Source organism: Coregonus clupeaformis, unplaced genomic scaffold (genome assembly GCF_020615455.1).
Source record: "Coregonus clupeaformis isolate EN_2021a unplaced genomic scaffold, ASM2061545v1 scaf0781, whole genome shotgun sequence".
Taxonomy (NCBI): domain Eukaryota; kingdom Metazoa; phylum Chordata; class Actinopteri; order Salmoniformes; family Salmonidae; genus Coregonus; species Coregonus clupeaformis.
Genome location: NW_025534236.1, coordinates 115,001 through 125,983, shown reverse-complemented (window position 1 = coordinate 125,983; position 10,983 = coordinate 115,001). Strand labels below are relative to the sequence as shown.

General features: G+C 44.5%; 1 protein-coding gene across 1 annotated transcript in view; it reads right to left on the bottom strand.

Moving 5' to 3' along the window:
* The window catches only part of LOC123485648 (PC3-like endoprotease variant B), a 98,753-nt gene that overhangs the window by 49,891 nt on the left and 37,879 nt on the right, over positions 1-10,983 (bottom strand). The window contains exons 4-5 of the mRNA XM_045216716.1: positions 5,903-5,992; positions 4,289-4,407 (exon numbers count right to left, since the gene is read on the bottom strand). The gene's annotated coding sequence lies outside the window, so the exon portion shown is untranslated. The remainder of the gene's footprint in view (positions 1-4,288; positions 4,408-5,902; positions 5,993-10,983) is intronic.

Genomic DNA, 10,983 nt, shown 5'->3' with positions numbered 1-10,983 from the left:
TGTCCACTAGAGGCTGATTACACAGAACAGATAAAAGAGAGGGAGAGAGAGAGAGAGAGAGAGAGAGAGAGAGAGAGAGAGAGAGAGAGAGAGAGAGAGAGAGAGAGAGAGAGAGAGAGAGAGAGAGAGAGAGAGAGAGAGAGAGAGAGAGAGAGAGAGAAAGAGAGCGAGAGAGAGAGAGAGAGGCGCGAGAGAGAGAGAGAGAGAGAGAGAGAGAGAGAGAGAGAGAGAGAGAGAGAGAGAGAGAGAGAGAGAGAGAGAGAGAGAGAGAGAGAGAGAGAGAGAGAGAGAGAGAGAGAGAGAGAGAGAGAGTGCGAGAGAGAGAGAGAGTGCGAGAGAGAGAGAGAGAGAGAGAGAGAGAGAGAGAGAGAGAGAGAGAGAGAGAGAGAGAGAGAGAGAGAGAGAGAGAGAGAGAGAGAAAGAGAGAGAGAGAGAGAGAGAGAGAAAGAGAGAGAGAGAGAAAGGAGAGAAATAGAGAGAGAGGAAAGAGAGAAATAGGGAGAGAGAGAAAAATACATACAGACTGTATAATCAATTTTAGGTCAGGATAAACCTCTCTAGCCTGACCATATGAAACCTGGAATTCCCTCACATCCAACAGAGAAGAGTAATTCTTCCACTCTCACTATTCTTTGTTTCTTTCTCTCTTTCCCTACCCTCCAGCTTCCCATGAGAACTGACCTGTCAGTCATTCGTTGCCATAGTTCATCAGCACTGGGGACATGGCCCACCCCTCAGCCACAGGGCTCTGTCAGATTAGCAGGTTTGCGTTTTTATTCATGAATCTTGTTCTGGAAGGAGGTCTGCAGAGTGATCACTAGCTGGCACAGCCACAAAGTCATAAAATTGGATATTAAACCTAACCCTAACCTTAAACAGACTGCTAACCCTAATGCCTAACCCTTATCTTAAATTAAAGCTGCAATATGTATCTTTTTGAGTGACCAGACCAAATTAACATAGAAATGTCAGTTATAGATCTGTCATTCTCATTGAAATCAAGTCTAAGAAGTGGTAGATATGTTCTATGTGTGCTATTTCTATGCTTCCCGTTCTTAAGTTTAGTTTTTGTGTCTTTTACATTCGGTTCTATACACCAGCTTCAAACAGCTGAAAATACAATATTTTTGGTTATTGAAAATATATTTCACAGCAGTTTAGATGGTACAATGATTCTCTACACTCTGAGTGCTTGTTTTGTTATATGACCTAAAATTAGGCAAACTATTACAATTTTTGCAAGCAGGAAATGGCGGAGCGATTTCTGCATACTGTACCTTTGTACAATATAGCCAATTTTTACTTTGCAGGTGGCCCATATAGCGGAAATCACTCAGTTCTGCCTCCAGGGCAAGATTCATGACAATAAACGTCAACATGTCAATCAAAACTCACAACTATATTGATTGGCTGTTCAGTTCAGCCTTCGGTGTAGGGTTGTGGAGTAAATTATTACATGTAATCAGTTACATGAAATCTGATTACAAAAAAACTGTAACTGTAAACAGTTACGTTACCGGCAAACATATTGTAATCAGATTACAGAGACTTTTGAAAAACTAAATGATTACCTGTTGGATTACTTTTAAATTCAGAAAGGATGTTTGCAAAAAAATACATTATGACACCTTTCTCTTTTCTCAATGGCATTCAATTCAGTATTGAAAAAAGTTTAAGTTTAAGTTTGTTCCACCTGAGCGAGTCTGACCACAAGTCAGAGACCACTAGGAGAAGTGGCACCGGAGAAGATGGCTGTCGTTTTACAGCCCTCTAACCAATTGTACTATTATGTGTGTTTTTTCGCGTTATTTGTAATTTTATTCTGTACATAATGTTTCTGCCACCGTCTCTTATGACCAAAAAGAGCTTCTGGATATCAGGACAGAGATTTCTCACCTCGTATTGAACAGAGATTTTTTCTTCAACGAGCCGGACGCGAAGGATATCCTACAGACACCCGACAAGGCCCAAATCCCAGTCATTCGCATGAGAAAGAGACAGAGATATCGTGGACGTAGGTCGGGGTGCCTTGTAAGGATCCGACGGCTAGCGAGTAAACTGCCTCTTCCATCAATCCTATTAGCCAATGTTCAATCATTTGAGAACAAATTGGACGACCTAAGATTACGGTTATCCTACCAACGGGACATTAAAAACTGTAATATCTTATGTTTCACCGAGTCGTGGCTGAACGACGACATGGATAACATACAGCTGGCGGGATATACGCTACATCGGCAGGATAGAACGGCTGACTCCGGTAAGACAAGGGGAGGCCTGTGTGTATTTGTAAACAACAGCTGGTGCACAAAATCTAATATTAAGGAAGTCTCGAGGTTTTGCTCGCCTGAGATAAAGTATCTCATGATAAGCTGTAGACCACACTATTTACCAAGAGAGTTTTCATCTATTCCAAGGCCCTCAAAATTGTCAAAGACTCCAGACACCCTAGTCATAGACTGTTCTCTCTGCTACCGCACGGCAAGCGGTACCGGAGCGCCAAGTCTAGGTCCAAAAGACTTCTCAACAGCTTCTACTCCCAAGCCATAAGACTCCTGAACAGCTAATCATTGCTACCCGGACTATTTGCACTGCCCCCACACCCCCACCCCCCTCTTTTACGCTGCTGCTACTATGTCTATAATTTATGCATAGTCACTTTAACTCTACCCACATGTACATATTACCTCAATTACCTCGACTAGCCGGTGCCCCCGCACATTGACTCTGCACCAGTACCCCCCTGTATATAGCCTCCCTACTGTTATTTTATTTTACTGCTGCTCTTTAGTTATTTGCTTTTATTTTGATTTACTTAACACTTAAACATTTTTTAAAAAAATACATTGTTGGTTAAGGGCTTGTAAGTAAGCATTTCACTGAAATGTCTACACCTGTTGTATTCGGCGCATGTGGCAAATACAATTGGATTTGATTTGATTTGATGACAGACCAAATGCGTTTGATGGCTCCTTTTCGTCTTCTAATGCCTCGTAGAGGAAAAGTAATCAGATTACGTTACTGATTACAATTTTGGACAGGTAACTAGTAACTTTAATGGATTACATTTAGAAATCAACCTACCCAACCCTGCTTATGTGTGTGTGTACTTGTTTGTGTGGACATGTGAATATCTGTATGATACACTACATGGCCAAAAGGATGTGGACACCCCTTCAAATTAGTGGATTCAGCTATTTCAGCTACACCCTTTGCTGACAGGTGTATAAAATCAAGCACACAGCCATGCAATCTCCATAGACAAACATTGGCAGTAGCATGGCCCGTACTGAAGAGCTCAGTGACTTTCAATGTGGCACCGTCATAGGATTCCACCTTTCCAACAAGTCAGTTCGTCAAATGTCTGTCCTGCTAGAGCTGGCCAGTCAACTGTAAGTGCTGTTATTGTGAAGTGGAAACGTCTAGGAGCAACAACGGCTCAGCCGCGAAGTGGTAGGCTACACAAGCTCACAGAACGGGACCGCAGAGTGCTGAAGTGTGTAGAGCGTAAAAATCGTCTGTCCTCGGTTGCAACACTCACTACCGAGTTCCAAACTGCCTCTGGAAGCAACGTCAGCACAAGAACTGTTCGTCAGGAGCTTCATGAAATGGGTTTCCATGGCCGAGCAGCTGACACAAGCCTAAGATCACCCTGTGCAATGCCAAGCATTGGCTGGAGTGGCCATTAGAAACGCATTCTCTGGAGTGATGAATCATGCTTCACCATCTGGCAGTCCAACGGACGAATCTGGGTTTGGAGTCTGGGGCTGTTTTTCATGGTTCGGGCTAGGCCCCTTAATTCCAGTAAAGGGAAATCTTAACGCTACAGCATACAATGACTTTCTAGACGATTCTGTGCTTCCAACTTTGTGGCAACAGTTTGGGGAAGGCCCTTTCCTGTTTTAGCATGACATTGTCCCTGTGCATAAAACGAGGTACACACAGAAACGGTTTGTCGAGATCGGTGTGGAAGAACTTAACTGGCCTGCACAGAGCCCTGACCTCAACCCCATCGAACACCTTTGGGATGAATTGGAACGCCGACTGCGAGCCAAGCCTAATCGCCCAACATCAGTGCCCGACCTCACTAATGCTCTTGTGGCTGAATGGAAGCAAGTCCCCGCATAAATGTTACAACATCTAGTGGAAAGCCTGCCCAGAAGAGTGGGGGCTGTTATAGCACCAAAGAGGAGAGCTAATCTATATTAATGCCCATGATTTTGGAATGAGATGTTCACAGACACACACACACACACACACACAAACACATACTCTGGAAGAGACCCACCAGTTCCCACTGCTTGGGCCAGAGAGGGTCGTTGAAGGTCAGGGAATGACCCAGTTGGTCTTCAGTCTTCAAAGTGTCCTGACGACGGCTGGGTAACTCACTCTGCTGCTCCTGCAACTCTGACAGACAGACAGACAGACAGGAACATATATGAGACGTGCATATGAATACGCTCTACAATTTAGTGTTAGCCTGTGAGTTACAGACATTTACAGTCATTTATTATTGTTATTAATTATTGCACTGCAATGTTGAGGGAGCAAGCATGCAAGCATTTCACTGCACCTTTTATACACTCTAAACTGTTTACTTGAGTAAAAAAAAAATCCATTGTAATGTCCACGTCCTTATTTTAGCCATTGTGTGTGTGTGTTCGTGAATAAGTGCGTGTATTTGTTTTGGTGTATTTGTTTTGGTGTGTGTGTGCGCGAGAGTGCGTGTGTGTGTATTTGTGTGTGTTGTTGTTGCTGTGTACTCTGAGACCAGGAAGTCCCTCCTCTCCACCCAGTGGTGAAAGGCCTCCCAGAATTCCCCTCTCTCTAGTGATGTGGAATACTGCCGCCTGATTACCATAGCATTACCATAGCATTACCATAACATTACCACAGCACAGCTTGTGTTGGTGTCTGTGGACATGGTATCAGCTCATCAAGAGATTCACCTCACCCCACATATATCATTCACACTACCACTCTCTCTCGCTCGCTCATTCTCTCACTCTCTTTCTCACTCTCTCACTCACTTTCTGTCTCACTCTCTCATCACTCTCTCCGGCTGCTCATCTCTCTCTCACAGTGACGTGCGATCAGGGTAGGTAGTGAACATTTATGAAAAATGTAATGAAAAACCAATAAATATAGATTTGATCAATAATAATTTCTTCATGTTTTTTCTGCATGATAAAATAGATTTCTGAACACTGGTAAAAAATGATCTGGTACAAAATGTGCAAGGCCAGGGGAAAGGCAGCCTTGCCGTGTGCCTGCCTTTCCCGTCCTTCAAACACAATGCAAGGCATTGACATGATTTGCGCCTGCGTGTTTCTACCTTATACTGCCAGCTAACGGACGCCAACAGGCAGGCATAGAGCTTCGCTGCCTTTCATGTGTCAATATGTCCCTAGCCGGCCTTAGAGCTCACCACTCTCTCAGTCTTTCTTTCTATGTTTCTCTCTCACTCCCCTTGCTGTCTCACACACATACTCCCTCTCCCTCTTTCCCTTCCCCGCTCTCCCTCTCTCCCTCTCTCTTCTCCAGGAGCAGAGGGAGAGCGAGGCATGTCCACGGCTGGAAGCACATCCCAATCTGCACAGAGAGAGGAGGAGAGAGGAGGAGAGAGAGAGAAAAAGAGAGAGAGAGAGAGAGAGAGAGAGGAGGCTCACCGCAGCACTACGTGAGTCATCACACACTCCTGCAATCCCACCCACAACCCCCACTCACACAAAGCAGAGAGAACACATACATGCACACATATGCTTAACGTTACATACATGTGGACCCACATACAGACACAAAATTACAAAACCAAGCCTATGCAACTACACACATTTTTACAGTATACGACACACACACACACACACACACACATATTCTCTGTCGCTTAGTGATAACTCACTGTGGTGTGTGTTGCGGTCCAGTCCTCTGATAACAGCTCTCTTGTCTCTGTAGTGAGTCTGTTGACTCTGGACGCACCTCACCTAGAGAACTAACACACAATACAGGTTAACATAAATAAAACCACAACCATTAAAGATGCAGTATGAAGACATCACTCCGCCATTTCCTGGTTGCTAAAATTATAATAGTTAGCCTAATTTTTGTTAATGTGACAAAACAAGCAAGTATAGTGTAGAGAATCATTGTATCATCTAAAATATTGTACCGCTATCTAAAATATTGTACCACTGTGAAATATATTTTCCATAACCAAAATGATTGTATTTTCAGCTGTTTGAAGCTGGTGTACAAAACCAAAAATAAAATACACAAAAACTAAACTTAAAAATGTGAAGCATAGAAATAACGCACATAGAACAGATCTACCGCTTCTTAGACTTGCTTTCCATGAGAATAAAATATCTATAACTCACATTTCTATGTTAATTTTGTCGGGTAGCCCAAAAAGTTACATATTACAGCTTTAATACATTAATACAGAATGATTCTCCTTATAGAAATCCAAGTGTTATTTTCATGTGAAAACATTTTCTCCTTTGTATTTGTTGGTTGCCTATACACTCTGATGGTATGCACATCTTACAGAATGTGGCAAAGTGTTAACAGAAAACACAGCAAAGACCTGGTGCTAATGGTAATGCTAATGCTAACCTTCTAATGCTAATATTAGCCCTAACAGAGCGTAGGTGGATGGGACCGGATGGGACACTGGTCCCCCTGGTCTGGGGTCTCCATTGGGGACAGGCCAGGGAACAAAGGAAGCCTTTGATGCCACAGCTATCCCTCCTCATCAGTTCAGAGGGATGTTCTCTCGCTCTCTTTCTCTCTTTCCAGCTCTCTAGCCCAGGTTAAACACAACGGCCCTAAAAAAAAAAAATCCCCTCTCAACCCACCTGCACCACTCACGGCACTCTCACTCTCTCTCACTCTCTCTCTCTCTCAGACACAGCACCCTCTCCTGTCTCTCTTTCTCGTTCTCTCATACACACACAAACACACACGCACGCACACACACACACAAACTCAACCTGGATCTCTTTCATGGGCCGCGGCCCTCTGCTTTGATCTGATAAGTAGCTGGTCCTCATGAAGGTGGGCCCAGTAAATCATAGAACACCCATTCACACGCACTCGCACACACACACTCGCACACACACAGACACGCTCCACTTTCAGATCTGTGCATGTCTCTCACACCGTATCTGACGTACACTTAAAGCACAGAGGAGGAGGAGGCTAACAATAAATAACGTTCAATAGGACACTGCCATCTTTCATGTGCTAAAAGCTTCTTGGCTTTATTTCCCTTTCAATTGTTCAATTAGGCTAAATTAAAATGAGCTCGTCAGGACCAACAAGGGTGTGCGTGTGTGTGTGTGTGTGTGTGTGTGTGTGTGTACGTACTCTATATTATCTAGAGTAGACTAATACACTCAGGAGAGTGTGTTTAACAGAGTGTGTACTTCACAAGTGCTTCTGAATTCTAATGGTCACTCAGAACATTGATATAAAACAAATTAATTTAAAGACGCATCGACACATATCATGAAACATTAAAAAGACAAGTCAAGGCAAAAAATGCCTGAGAATGTTTCAAATTGTATATGGATTTTCAAGTCTTTAATAAAAATTATAGACAAACCATGCAAGGCTTCATCATCATTTTGATTATAGCAGCTACATTTTTCCCAGAGTGTTTTTCAGAGTTTTCATCAACAACAAAAACAACAACAACAACCACAGTTCTTTAAAACAGATAACACCAACAGATACAACTAGGCTATGCGACGCCTACAGACAGTGAATTCCTCTAATTCACATGTCCATTTGAAAATGTGTCCTCAGCATCATGGCAGCTTTTTGGCTGGAGTGTGTGAATTATTGCCCACTGCTGAATGGACCTGAGTGGGAGTGAAAGGGGAAACTTGGCACAGGCCCCACAGCCAGGTAGACACACACAGACAGGTTGAGGATGTGGGGCAGTCAGCCCATTCACAGGTCTGTATTAAAAACTAGCAACATGCCACAGCTGAGTAGGTAACACTTTTATTTGGGTATATACCGGTAGCTACATAATTCAGGACTTCATAGCAGCAACCAACGACATCTAGTTGCCAGTGCCATCCTAGAAGACTGCGGTCTTTGGGGTTGCAGTGAATTTCACAGTAACTTACAGGGAGCGAAGAGGCAAGTAAGTTACTGTATTTCATATTGCAGTACACCTACTGTAATCTAAATACAGTATCAAAGCAAGTACTGTGTAATGACAAACAGTACAATACCGTAGAATTGGCTGTGTTACACTGTAAAAAAGTAAATACTACTGTAATCGTAATTAATGAATTAATGAATGGATGGATGAATGGAATTCATTGAGGGGAGATGAGATTTGTATTTCACAGTATTTTACTGTAATTACATAGGATTGGTGCAAGTAGGTTGGCTGCTAGGTAATTTGTTTACACATTTCAGCCTATATGAATAGTTTGTGTTTTATATCACTTACACTTCTAGAGGCCTTAACAAAGGCTTCCAAACTGGCAGTGACTAGCTAGGGCAAATCAGACCGAAAAGATATGGCAAAATGCTCAACCATTAAAGGTTTAAGACTTGATGCCACTCCAATCTGTCCCTTATACGTTTTACATTGATGGGGCTCTACTACCACATACCAGTTAAATTGGGACAGCATTCTCACCAACGGGTGCAACAAATGTAGCCTCTTACAAGGCACGCCTCAAAATATGTGAATGAGCCAGAATCAACAATACCACTAGTGGTCAAAAGGTTTTTGGCGCTCCAAAAATACGGTACTGTACTGTATTCTGTAGGATGGAATAACGGTACCATTCAAAATACAGCAATTATTTCTCCACCCACAACATTTTCCCACAATTACCATAATTGACAGTATGCTGCAGTAAAACATTTCACAGTATTTTAATATTGATAATACCCCAAATTACCGTATGAATTACAGTTTTCTGATACAGTGTAGGTAGGTATGTACCCTTCAAACAAATACCCAGTATATACCTGCCATCAGTGACACCTGCCACGTGTGTGTGTGTGTGTGTGTGTGTGTGTGTGTGTGTGTGTGTGTGTGTGTGTGTGTGTGTGTGTAAGTCTTTCCATAGCAACAACAACGTCTGTATCCCCACAGGGAAAAATAATAAGGAAACTGGGAGAAATGGCTTTAGGTTGAGACAGGGGGTTGGGAACAAAACAATGTTTCCAAACATCCACCCCCAACTGGCAGGCCAAAACGCACGAATGCACACACACACACACACACACACACACACACACACACACACACACACACACACACACACACACACACACACACACACACACACACACACACACACACACACACACACACACACACACACACACCTCTGGTGCTCTGTTGGCAAACACCACCCCCAATCCCCTATGTCCTTCACCGAGCCAGCCACCACAGCTTAGCCAAGTGAGCAATGCTGCCCACTTCCTCATACACACTCATTCTACTCAGTCTACTCGTACATACACACGCAGATAATGGCCATTTGATTGGACGTGTGCCCTTGTACCTCGCACCTCCTCTCCCAGAGAGGGCCAGCCAGGACACAGTGATCAATAAACATGATAGGGAGCTAATCGCTCTCTGTCAGGACCGGGGCCTGCCAGCTTCTAATGGCACACTCACAGGGGAGCCGTGTGAGTGTGTGTGTGTGTGTCCGTGCGTGTGCCCGTGCGTGTGTGTGTGTCTTAATGGCAGATTCAGAGTCTTTGGGGAGGCTCACTCACGGCTCCGCTCCAGGGACGTGGTCCATTGACCATGCAGTCTGTGACACTGACCCCTCCACAGTCAATGCATTCATCATCCAGCAGTGACATGTATGCAGGCACACACACACACACATTGTACAGACGCACGCAAACACACATGCCCAAACACACGCGCAAACATAAAACACATACCTACTGGCTGTATACCAAGAAAAAAAACTTTCCCTTTCTTTCTTTCTTCATCCCTCTCTCTCTCTCTCTCTCTCTCTCTCTCACATAGAGAACACAAAGTGAGCCATTGTAATGCAAACCCAAGTTCAAAACAAAAGATGACCACCTGAAGCTGACATTTTCCAAATCACAATGAAGTGTGGGCAGATGGAGAAAAAACAGGAGAGGCTGAAAGAGAGAGTGAGAGATGAATAGAGAAAGAGATGAGGAGACAGCTATGATAAACAAACTGGTTGAAAGAGTATGAGTTTCTGAAAGGCAGCAAGAGAGAGAGAGAGAGAGAGAGAGAGAGAGAGAGAGAGAGAGAGAGAGAGAGAGAGAGAGAGAGAGAGAGAGAGAGAGAGAGAGAGAGAGAGAGTTAGAGAAAGAGAGAGAGAGAGAAAGAGGGATGATAAACAAGGGGGAGAGAGGAAGACAGAGAGAGAGAGAGACAGAGGGTAAGCAGGAATGAGCATGAGTGAGTGAGGGAGAGAGACAAAGCAAGATAGTGTGAAGGAGAGAGAGAGAGAGAGAAAGGGAGAGTGAGAGACAGAGGGCGAGCAGGAACGAGTGTGAGTGAGGGCTAGCGGGCGATGGCAGCCAGCTGCAGCCGTGCGATACGGACAGAGCAGACACAGGGAACTGCGCAGATATCACGGCTGACATTTCGGGCTCGGCTACCCCCCACGGCCCCCTGGGATGCGGGCGCCAGCGCCAGCATGCCCCTGTCAATCACCCCGCTCCCTGTCACTCTGCCGGCTGTCTGTCTGTCTGCCCCAGCCCATTATGGTGAAGCGGAGTGGGTCCGCACGCCACCATCGCCACCCCACGCCTGGACGCACGCCACTGATCCCTATCTCCTCCTCTGTCCTCTCCCTCCTTTCTCTCTCTCTCTCTCCTCTCCTCTCTCCATCCTCTCCCTCACTGACAGCCTGACCACAGAGACATGGGAGAAGGGAGGGGGAGAAAGAGAGAAGGGGGGGAGGGGGACGGACAAAGAGAGAGGGAGGAAGAGAAGGGGGAAAACACAGA